The following is a 12231-nucleotide window of genomic DNA, read 5'->3' on the forward strand; positions in this document are numbered from 1 at the left end:
ATAGTTATTCTTTAAAAGAATAAGGACAATATTTAATTTGGTTTCGAAGGTACATCAATCAAAACAAATCGAAGTTCAATATATTCTAAACGACTATATTAATATTATATGAACTAAAATTAAAAAGAAATGAAAAAGACGAAAATAGTATAATTCAAAGTAGTTGATGATTTTATAACTATATTTTGATGCCCAAAAGGCATAAACTCTTTAAAGCCCTTTTTCGAAAGATACGATTTAAAGTTATTGTACAACAAGAAAAAAGGAAAAAGAATGAGTTATGCTTATCTCTTTATTGAAACTAACATAATATTTGAAATAGAAGTACAAAAACTAGGTAATAAAAAAACGGTTAAAAAAGAAGTCGTTGTCTCTCTTCATTTCATATCAAAATATATTGTCAAAATCAATTACAAATATAATAAAATATCATTTATAGACACTCATGGATATTGTATATTAATTTCTACCTCAAATAAACAATGAAACATCAACTATAGGAATGAAATTTTTTACTTAATTAAAAAATATTTTAATTTAACTTAATAGTTACGAAATCTTAATCCTAAAATATTTTCAAATTCTTTCAAGGATATGTTTGAAAAAGAAAAGAGTTCTTAAAATGAAAAATTAATTAGGAGAAAAATAGGATATAAAGAAAAGAGATGTAAGATGAAAGTACCACCAAAGGGCTATAATTAGTATTAAAAAACAAGGATAATCATGTGTTCATGCGATGCTTTTAAAATGTTAATTAAGTGTAAGTAAAGGTTTTAATTTGGGAGCAAATGATTGAGGTTTGGCCTTTTTAGGTTGGCGTGGAGAATTTGCTAACAAAACTTCTCCCTTGGGGCAAGGTGTGATTGTAATTATATTGTTGGCAATTCAAATCATGCATGGGATTATTTGATACTAACAACATCAATCATATACCACATTTCCCCCAAATAAATTAGTTCATTATCACCTAAAATGGGTTTTAAATTTAAAATTAGCGTTCAACCAAAGTGACCAGATGGATTCGTTTTTCAAATAACCAATCTCGATTAACTAACAAATGATCACCACTAAAATAAGTATGTAACACAACTTACTTATTTAATCTATTAACTCTTAGGTTTATGTGTTTATAGTCTCTTTATCCTTCTTTGTAATATAATACATCTTTAAACGTTCAAACTTTATATATATATATAAATCTTTAATTTTGAATTTTTTGTTTGATCTATTCAATTTATTCGAACATATGCCAACCTATCAGACACATAATTGAAGGTCGAATGATATATCCTATCACATAATTGTAAGTATAGAAAAAGATGTAAATGAACCGACATCACATCCTAATGAAAGAAATTTTGGACATATAAACAGTTAATTGTGAAAGAATTGAAAATTATTATTTCTACCTTGTTGTACGTTTTTATTTGACAACCTTACTTAGTTTGAAAGTAAAACCTCCAATAGAAGTACTACATCACTTTTTTAAAATTTAGAAATCAAATAGATAGGAAATCATTTAAGGCTAAAAGTTTTATGGTTTGAATTTCCATGCAATAATAGAATTATATTACATTATTTATTTTCAAATAGTTTTTAATAAAGAAAAATAAAGAGTTTTAAAAAAGAGTAAAAGAAATTTCACTTCCCCATGGTAGACACGTCAGACGACTCGTATTTAGCCACGTAGGAGCTAAGTATAGGATAACATAACACATCCGAATAAGAAATTTAGTTAATGAAAGAAAAACGAAAAATCAGTCAACCGGCCGTAGGTCCACACACCTTAACTGCGGGGGCCACATAACTGCCAGGTCAGCATCTCGCCAACATGAAATGGACTGTAAATTAAATTAAAAATCCATTGAAAATTAAAAAGAAGAAGAAGAAAAAAAAAACCCTTATTTTCAAACTTACCTTTTATCCAAAAAAAAAAAAAAGAATAAACAAAAACTCCATTAATTAAAAAGCTAACTAAAGGACAGAAGAAGAAGAAGAAGAAGCTTTAGCAATGGCGGAAGAAGATTTTCTGAATGTGCAGTAGCTTCACTCAAACTAATTGGTTTCCACCTAATATTCTGCTTCTCTGAGCTTCTTCTTCTTTCTCTTTCCTTGTCTCTTCTTTTTAGCTTTTTTTTTTCTGTTCTTCCGCTGTTGATTTATTATTATAGGTCACGAATCTTCAGGATTATTCTTCTGTCCCTCTTCACAGGTACTTGTTTTGGATCTTCTCTTATTCACCATCTTTTCATATCTTTTTTCTTCCTCTTTATCTTCTGGAGTTTGTTGATCTGTGGTTTGATTTTTTTATGATGAGCTGTTTGTTTCTTTCGTGTCTTTTTGGATAAAGCTGCGTTGAGTGTGATTTCGCTTGTGGCAGAGCTAAGTGGTGAACTGTTGAGAGATAAGAGTTGGTCGATTGGTTTGATGAGTAGTTGGGCGGTGGGAAATAATTTGATTTCGAAGTCCAAGGATGCGTTTGGTTTCATATTAGTCTTTGGGATTTGGTTTGGGAGTTTCGGAAGTACTTCGTTTAATTTGTTTTCAGAATTAAAAAAAAAATGCGTTTGGTTTGGTTTTGTTTCATTTTAGTCTTCTAGATTTGGTTTCAGAGTTTGAAAGGTACTTCTTAAACGAATTTTAGAAAGTCGCAATTTAAATATTGAGAGTAGAAGATTCACTTTATCATGAATTTTATATATTTCTGGTACAATATTACATAATTTTAAATATTTTGAAATATTGGATTTTTAATTCACTAAAATGTTTATTATATCGATCAAACTCTTTAATTGTTGACTAAGCTTTTGTTTTTTGAAGAATGAGAAAAAATTAGGGTGGCATGAATTTTGAAATGAAAGCACGATGTACTTCCAAAATGTCTCATGTTTTTCCATCAGGTGCTATTTTGAGAAATGTGATTGTAATTCTTCGTGGCTCTTATATATGAATTTAGGCTCTCCTTATTTGGTTGTCGTTCTGGTTACTACTTCGTGATCATAACTACAGGGATGTTTCTTTTTGGGATTTGGTTAGTCTTTTTGCTTCTACTTGATATTCTCTTTCATTGTTTTTTTGCTTTGTTGTAATTATAGACACAAACTAGCTCATATTTATACCAATTGGGCCTCTTTCAATATATTTGACTGTCAATGGATGGTTGTCTTTGCAGATATAGCATAGCAATGGCTCTATTCATCCTTTTTGCATGGATTTCATAACGCCGACCAATGAAAATGATGTTGGTTAGGATGGGAGAAGTCTATCTTCTAATTCTAGTACTGGCTTGCTATAATTATCTTGCCCTTTCTGATTTTCAAGGTATGGATTGCATCTCTAGATGGTGTTTTAAAATTGAGACGTCTCTTGTCATACTGCTGCTCATAGAATTGTAGCTTAAGCGTTTGGTCTGTGATGTGGAATTAAAAGTTGCCCATCTCGTTAATCCTTGCGATGTTTGTACATTGTTCTAGAGTGGAACAAATAAGATAGAGATTAAAAATTGATTTCTTCTTCTTGATTGGCTTGGACAAATATTGCATATTCAAGTTAAATGCACATGACATGCTTATGTGTAATTGAAGTTTACTTTTCGCAACTGTATACATGTATCACTTAGAGCTGACAAGTGAAATGTATCTTTTTATTTTTTTTCTCCGACGTTGTTTTGAAAGCAACAGACTCATTTTCTTCTACTTGCTATTGTACTGATATACTCGACTTGTTTGACTGATTGATGAATGTTGTTCTGCTCTCCTCCAGGTGATGCACTCTATGCATTGAGGACTACATTGAATGCAACAGCAAATCAGCTCACAGATTGGAACCCAAATCAAGTCAATCCATGTACTTGGTCCAATGTTATATGTAGGGGAAACAGTGTGATCTCTGTGTAAGATAGACTTAAATGTACTCTTTTCCATAGTTTTCTCTTCGATGTTGTTGTATTCTACTTTTACTTGCCATTATAAAGTTTCTAAGTCTGGTTTTTACTTATATTGTGTCTAACTTCTCAGATCCTTGTCCACAATGGGATTTACTGGAACCTTGTCTCCGCGAATTGGAAGTATAAAATCACTTTCAACTCTGTGAGTAGTGTGTTTGTATATATAAAACTTACAGCCCTGAATACTTCATGTTGCTAGATTTTAGCTGAAAGTTTGATTATACATTTCTGGATTTTATCTTGATTTGTACTTTCTTTGTCATATATTTTCCGTGAGTAAGTCCTAATTCTTCAAACCAGGTGCTTAGACTTGCTTAAGGTTGATAGAAACTTCTTTTTGTTCGAGAAACAGAATTTTGTATTGCACGTATTTGTAGTGTTAAAATTTCATAATTGGAACATTCTTTTTGGTCTTGAGAGAGTTTGGGAGCTGTTGGTAAATAAAACCAAAGCATCATACTATTACCATTAAAGCAGTAAAAGTTAACGACTGCTGAAGTGTATTCTTAATATTGAAGGTTATGAAATTCACCAAGCCTAATATTTTACTGTCTATATGGTATAATTGCTGGCATCACGTGGTTGGAAAGTTTCTTTTATGTTTGTAGTTTCAGGAAAGGGTTAGAAATTAGTCGTGACTTGTGAAAAGCATATTATGATTTTTTTTTTCCTATTAAATTTGTTTCTCTAAACTGGTGTTTGAAGAAAATCTGCTTATTAGCGATGAACAACCAAGCATCTTCATTAATATAGATTCGTCTGCAACAGCATTTTGCAGGGAAATTACATAAGTGGGGAGATACCAAAGGATTTTGGAAACCTGACAAATTTGGTTAGTTTGGATTTGGGAAATAACAGCCTAACTGGCCAAATACCATCATCCCTGGGTAATCTTAAGAAACTACAGTTCTTGTAAGTAATTCGCAATGATGTCAAAATTTGAAGATATTTCACGAGTGTCTATAATGATTACGGTTTATTCTTGAGATAATGAGTCATTATTATTTTTCAAGCAGAACTCTGAGTCAAAATCGTCTAACGGGGACTATTCCCGACTCACTTTCAACCCTTCCTAGCTTGATTAATCTGTAAGTTTTCCACTGATCTGGGGCTAACTGTAAATCTTCAGTTTCTGTTGACGAAGTGTATTTCATTTCTTGATTTCTTGATTGTGATTCTCCTACAGTCTGCTTGATTCGAATGATCTGAGTGGTCCAATTCCGCAGCAGTTATTTCAAGTTCCAAAATTCAAGTACGTAGAACTTTTGAATATTACCAAGGTAGATACCTAAACACTGTGCACACAAACCCACTAATTAGCCCTAGCTTGTGTTGGTCCCTTTTTGTTTAATTTTGCATCATGTCATTTCTGCTGTTGATGGGTAATTTTATAGAATTGAGAGTAAGAAGCCTGTAGACTAGCATTGCTAAATTGAACATTCAAAAGTTGCTTTGAAGTCAATGTCAAGGATGGTATAATTATTCTTTAGTTGGATTCCTCTTTTCATTATTCTCATTGTAATATTTCATTCTCTATGAAAGCTTGACTGTTTGCCCCAAAAATGGTTCCACTGCCTTTTTCTGGTCGATTAGCTTGGTCAGGGAAAAATTGATGATTAGTTCCTTAGGTTGCTCATACTATTTTCTCATAGGATGTTCAATTGTTTTGTTTGTAACAGCTTTTCTGCAAACAAGTTAAATTGTGGTGGAAAGTCTCTTCACGCCTGTGCTTCAGACAGTACAAACTCAGGTTATTGGATCACATTTACCTTGGGCTTAGAAAAATGCTTTTCTATATTTTTATTACACAGTCACCCTATGACTAGAAGCGTAATCAAAATGTGAAAGTTTCTCTTCTTGTCAGGTTCTTCAAATAAACCCAAGGTGGGCCTCATAGTTGGAATAATTGCTGGGTTCACCGTTGCTCTTCTTTTGGTCGGAGTATTATTTTTCTTGTCCAAGGGTAGATATAAAAGCTACAAGCGCGAAGTGTTTGTAGACGTTGCAGGTAAACTGTTGTGACTAATTTATTTATACGGATTTTCCAAACATTTCTAGTGAAGGCTAGCTTGCAAGTATATCATATCAATTTAAAGTATGATTTTCTGTTGTATTCTTGCCACAAACTTTTGTAAACATTTTGTGGTATTTTCATGGAATAAGCACGTATCTAGAAAATCAACTGTGTTGTTTCTGTTTGAAATTTGAAGCATAGACAATCTCATGAATTATTATATCAACCAGGGATCCATGTTTATATGGGTATTTGAATATTTCATTGATCAGTTCTCTTGGTTTCTATTTTTTTATATATTTTGAAGTAGTTGAAAATTAACTAATGGATCGATTCATTAATAATTGGTATATGATATTTATATATTACAATTACATACAAAATAAATTCCATTTTTTTTACTCGAGGTTACATGCCAACAAAACTTTCCAATTAATTTACGTGACATTCATATGATATTTATATATTTTTTGAGCTATGTCCATGTTGGTATTTAATTACAATTAATTTACATGATAAATTAACCTGTACTTAATCACATGATAAATGAAGTATCATTATATTGAAACTAAGTGTACTTAGATTGCCAACAAAATTAAAATTACAGCTCAAATGACATGAGCTCTACGAATGCTTCTTTATCATTGCATACGGACTTTTGAAGCATCTTCCAGTTTGCACACACAAAAATGGTAAAAATACTCCTGTAATGAACTGGAATTTTTGTTTATACTTATATCCAGTGTTGTGTTTCCCTTGAATTTTCCAATTAGGTGAAGTTGATCGAAGAATTGCATTTGGTCAGTTGAAAAGATTTGCCTGGAGGGAACTACAGCTAGCTACAGAAAACTTCAGTGAAAAAAATGTTTTAGGACAAGGAGGCTTTGGAAAGGTGTACAAAGGGGTGCTTGCAGATGGCACCAAAGTTGCGGTGAAACGGTTGACTGATTATGAGAGTCCAGGGGAGATGCAGCGTTTCAGCGTGAAGTTGAGATGATTAGTGTAGCTGTCCATAGAAATCTGTTGCGTCTCATTGGATTCTGCACAACTCAGACAGAACGCCTATTGGTGTATCCCTTTATGCAGAACTTGAGTGTTGCCTACCGTCTTCGAGGTATAAGGTGTTTTCGTTATTGTCTATATTACATTTGCAATAATTGCTCTTGACAATATGTTTACATAAAATAAATAATGCTATTTGAGAAAATCATTTCGTTGTTTACGTATTACATAATGTTGTTTAGAGCACGTTTTTGGAATATGATCATGAAAAAACGTGCATGATACTGATACATAAGTAAATAGTAGATGCAGGCCCACTCACACATTTAAGATCCTTTTGTCTACTAACATTTAAGTTCATGTTGGATTTGTAGCATGCTAGTAATCTGTGCTAAAGTATTAATATAATTAGATTTATCTTAATTCATCAGTTAAAGTTTTTAAGTTGATTGGTAATTTAACATAGTAATAGAGTAAGATGTCATGTGTTCAGATTCTTATACTGTCATTTGCTCTTCAGTTAGATATTTGTTTTCACTTGTTGGATGCTATGCAAACTTTCAACTTCGGTGTATCCTTATGTGGTTAAGTCTATTTATAATTATGCATTAGGTTTGATTTTTCTAAGTGAAGGTCGTTTTTGTTGTTCCTTTGTACTTTCAATTGTGTCCATCATTCTATCCTGCTTTCGTTTAGTCAAATGCTATTCTAATTCCACGCCTTATGACGAAAGGAAAGTCGGGTGGTGTAAAGTGAAGATTAAGGGAAGTAGAGAAAAATTCCCTTCAAGGGTATTCCGAAGGTGTAACCTAGGCAACGAAACTGTTAAATACTTTGCTGTTTTTCCTCTGATTTCTCCGGTATTTTCAATGCAGAACTAAAGCCCGGAGAAGCTGTTCTAGATTGGCCTACTCGAAAACGGGTGGCATTGGGCACAGCTCGTGGTTTAGAGTATCTTCATGAACATTGCAACCCAAAGATTATTCATCGAGATGTTAAGGCAGCTAATGTATTGCTTGATGAAGATTTTGAAGCAGTTGTTGGCGATTTTGGCTTAGCAAAGTTGGTTGATGTTAGGAAGACTAATGTCACTACTCAAATTCGAGGGACAATGGGTCACATAGCACCGGAGTACTTATCTACTGGAAAGTCATCCGAAAGGACTGATGTTTTTGGTTATGGTATCATGCTTTTAGAACTTGTTACAGGGCAACGTGCAATTGACTTCTCACGCTTAGAAGAAGAGGACGATGTTTTACTACTCGACCATGTAAGTAAATCTCGTCAAATCAATATCTTTAAGGGTTTGTTTGGGATGCTGAGTTGGTTATTACAATAATTTGTGTTTGGAGTGTAAACTATTTTGGTATAGGTTATAATAGTTTGTTTTAAAGTACAGATTATTTTAGTTTAAATAATAAATAAGGAAAGATCATGATTATACTATAGTTTGAGTGTCGCTAAGTCTGAGTATCATAATGAGGAACTTCAACTATTGTAATGGAAGGGGTTGGAAGGCCAAATATTAACGTGCCATTATTATGGATTAGAAGCACAAACAAAATAAACTACCAAGTCTGAATTCTCCTAATTTTTGCCTCATTTGTTATTCCTTAGCTAATTCCCAATTTCACTTGGCTATGAAGGTTAAGAAACTAGAAAGGGAGAAACGACTCGATGCCATTGTCGATCGTAATCTAAATAACTACAACATTCAAGAGGTAGAGATGATGATTCAAGTGGCATTGCTGTGCACACAGCCATGCTCGGACGACCGTCCAGCAATGTCACAAGTCGTTCGGATGCTCGAAGGAGAGGGATTAGCAGAGAGGTGGGAAGAATGGCAGCATTTGGAGGTGACTCGCAGACAAGAATACGAAAGATTGCAGAGAAGATTCGAATGGGGAGAAGATTCAATACATAGACAGGATGCAATCCAATTATCTGGTGGAAGATGAGGTACCAAATTTACCTCCAAATCTCTCCCACCTTTTCATCTCTCTTGGCTATGAAACCATATGGACATGGCAGTTATTGTAGTTAGGTAAGTTTTATTGGTTCCAAATGTTCCCGAAAGCCTTGCCTTTTCATCTCCCAGTTTGTAAATTTCCGTTGGCTTTTGCTTTCTTTTTGTAATCCTGTTTTCCCCCAATTTAACATTTGTTGTGGCTGAACATTGTAATACAGCCAATTCTACAAAGTCATCATATTCATATTTGGCTTAACATTTCTCGTGTTATATTGATCAATTTTCCCCCCCTTTTTGGATTTTAAATATATTGTTTACTTCCATATAGTTAAATCCTAAATATGGTAGTTCAACTTTGATAATTAGATTCGTTTAGACGCGTTTGATATTCGATAGAATTTAACATATAAAATTTTTTTTTGCATTTATTGAATTTTTTGGTTTGTTGTTTGCTAATGTAGGAGTGTTTTCTAAATCAAAATATTGAAAACTGATTAGAAGTATGTTCGTCTATTAACGTTAAAATTTTCTTAAATAGTTAGTATAATTTCTTTCCACGTAAGAATTGCTTATTGGTATTGAGTTGTTTATATATGATTTATTAATATTTTAACGGATTAATTTTAACTTAGGGAACTCACATTTTCACCCCTTTATCTAGAATTATATATCAATATGAAAATGAAATGTAAATACAATTAAGAATTATTGTAAGTTTTAGTTTGTCAACCTTGAGCTTGTGGTTAGTTTTAAACTTTTAATATGGGTCAATAGATTTCTAACATTTTCACTTTTGTATCTATGTAAGAAGTCTCTCCACTTCAATTTTGTATCTAATAGTTTTTAACAAGCTCTAAATTTTAGTAAGTAGTAGTTCTTTTAGATATGATTTTAAATTTTATATTCATCGGAGAGGTTAAGGGTTAGTTTCGAAAATTCAAAATTTAAATCGACAGCCCAAGTTTTTAGATTAAAAATACAATTTTGTGAAAAGTAATGTAAATAACCGAAATCATAATTGTAATATGTAAAGCATGGAAATTAGATCAAATCAATCAATAACAATGAAGTCACATTAACGTTCCTAGAAGACCTAATAGAAGTCAAGTTTTTTCCTTCATGAAAGCAAAGTGTGTTTGTGCTCTAACTTAAACAGTACAAGCAATCATTGATGTCAGTTTAAATAATCAAATATGTTGATTTAAACACACTCAAAAACACGCTTACCAAAACCAACAATCTTTTTAATTATCGTATGTAATTTATGGTCTAAAGTAATGTTGAAAATGATGAACTAGATACTGAGAAGATCCTCAAATAAAAACGGATAACTTTATTTAAAAGCTTACCGCTTCAAATAACTCTTCATACCATACAATGGAGAAGGAGAGAATATACAAAAAGAAAACTAGCCTTCTTCGTCACAAGGACATGGAGAACCCTATAATAGGCTATGCTACAAACTCCAAAACATTCACTTGAAGGGTATGAAAAAATTTATCATCAATAACATCCAAAGCATTAGATGAATCTAAACAATCATTGTGAAAGAATCCTATGATCTTCAAATAATCCGACCCAACCTCCAAATGGGACGATAAATCTAAAATTTCATCTTTTTGTATATGTATCATAGCTTGAAAATCCACTATAGAACCATCTTGGGTGAAAGATATTTGGATAGGACCAAAGTTATCACATGATAACAACACTTTTGTACATTTATTAACCTAATTAATAAAATTTTAGGTAAAAACTACATTATAACTCTTTTTTTTTCTTTTTTGTTTTTGGTTGAAAGGTATAAGTTTTGACAAAGTCATCATTAAATTATGTAATAGTTTATTTTTTACTTAAGCTTTGTTTTAATAAAACTAATGATTTAATGAAAATTCTTACTAATTTTTAATAAAATAAAAATTCAGTAAAAGTTGAACTAAATGTTTTACTTTTTTTTAAACAAAATTTTATCATTTAAAATAAAATTTCAAGAACAATAATTAATTAGTCAAAAGAATTTGAATAAGAACAAAACACATATGAAAAGGAAACACCAAAAAGGGTAAAAATGAATAAATTAGTGAACAACCCACAAGTGTATGTCCACATGCCATCTGGATCTAACCACCACTATGAGATGAACTCATATTGTAAATTTGTAATACACATATTTACATTCATATTTCCTTTTGGCTTCTCACCAAAATCACTTTTATATTTAATTTCACACTTTTGAATATACTTTTTATCACCATCAAATCTAAACATGCTAGTTAGAGGGTTTTTAAATTCAAATTTACTCTAACAAATATTGTATTTGAATGGATATAAAAATACATATCCCCACAAAAATATTTTATCGGATTTTATTTTCGTTTATAGAGATGATTTTTAGTTTTTTATAGTAAGATAAATTAAAATATTTAGAAAATTTAAGATTTTATACTGATAAAAACTGATATATAGAAAGACCTATCAAAAGTCTGTATTAATAGAATATTACGAAATTTTGTTGTCAAATTTTCCATTTTTGATCATTTTTATGTATATATATTATTTTGAAAAATTAATGGGAAAAAGGAGTGAGAAAAAAGATATAATTATTAATTAATGTTTTAGTTCATTTACATTATAGTTACTTTGAAAGGTTTCTAATGATATCTCATAATTAAAAAATTATTGTACTTTTAGTTTAGTCTTGAGAGCAATGATTGATGTTTGTGAATGACGTTAATAATGGATAAATATTATATTCAAAATGTTTTTGTATAAAAAATAAAAGAAAAAAAAAGTTAAATTTAAAAAGTAGTTATCGAAGATCAATGGTAAATGACAAAACTCATCATCCCACATATTTAGTACACACGACTCCAAAATGTAGGAATGAACCTTCAACCTCTCGAGATAGATGTCATGCCGATACCACTAAGCTTAGTTTACAAAGAGAAATCAATATAGATATATATTTGTTGTTTATTATTAGTGCAATTGATGTAGAAAGATTTAAAAGAGAAACATTCTCTAAATAATGCTTAACTGAATTGAAAGTGCATTTTATATTAGCACAAAGTTGTAAACGTTGATTAAATATTAGAAACATATATGTTAAGTATCGGTGAAATGTTCATAAACATCGAGGAAATTTAAAATTTATTAATATATAATCGATATTTGGGTCTATATAACAATATGTTAATCACCAAACTCAAGTAGGATGGTATAATTGGTTAAAATATATACTATCAATTAAAGTAGCAATTTGTTTCATAAACTTAGAATTTTGTTACTTGCTTTCAATTT

The 12231-nt window shown here is 31.2% G+C and overlaps 1 pseudogene; it reads left to right on the forward strand.

Annotated features, from left to right (window-relative positions):
* The first annotated feature begins 1948 nt into the window (after nucleotides 1-1948).
* LOC116406114 lies at nucleotides 1949-9237 on the forward strand (annotated as a pseudogene).
* The last annotated feature ends 2994 nt before the right edge of the window (nucleotides 9238-12231 follow it).

The sequence above is a fragment of the Cucumis sativus genome, unplaced genomic scaffold (assembly GCF_000004075.3).
Source record: "Cucumis sativus cultivar 9930 unplaced genomic scaffold, Cucumber_9930_V3 scaffold66, whole genome shotgun sequence".
NCBI lineage: Eukaryota > Viridiplantae > Streptophyta > Magnoliopsida > Cucurbitales > Cucurbitaceae > Cucumis > Cucumis sativus.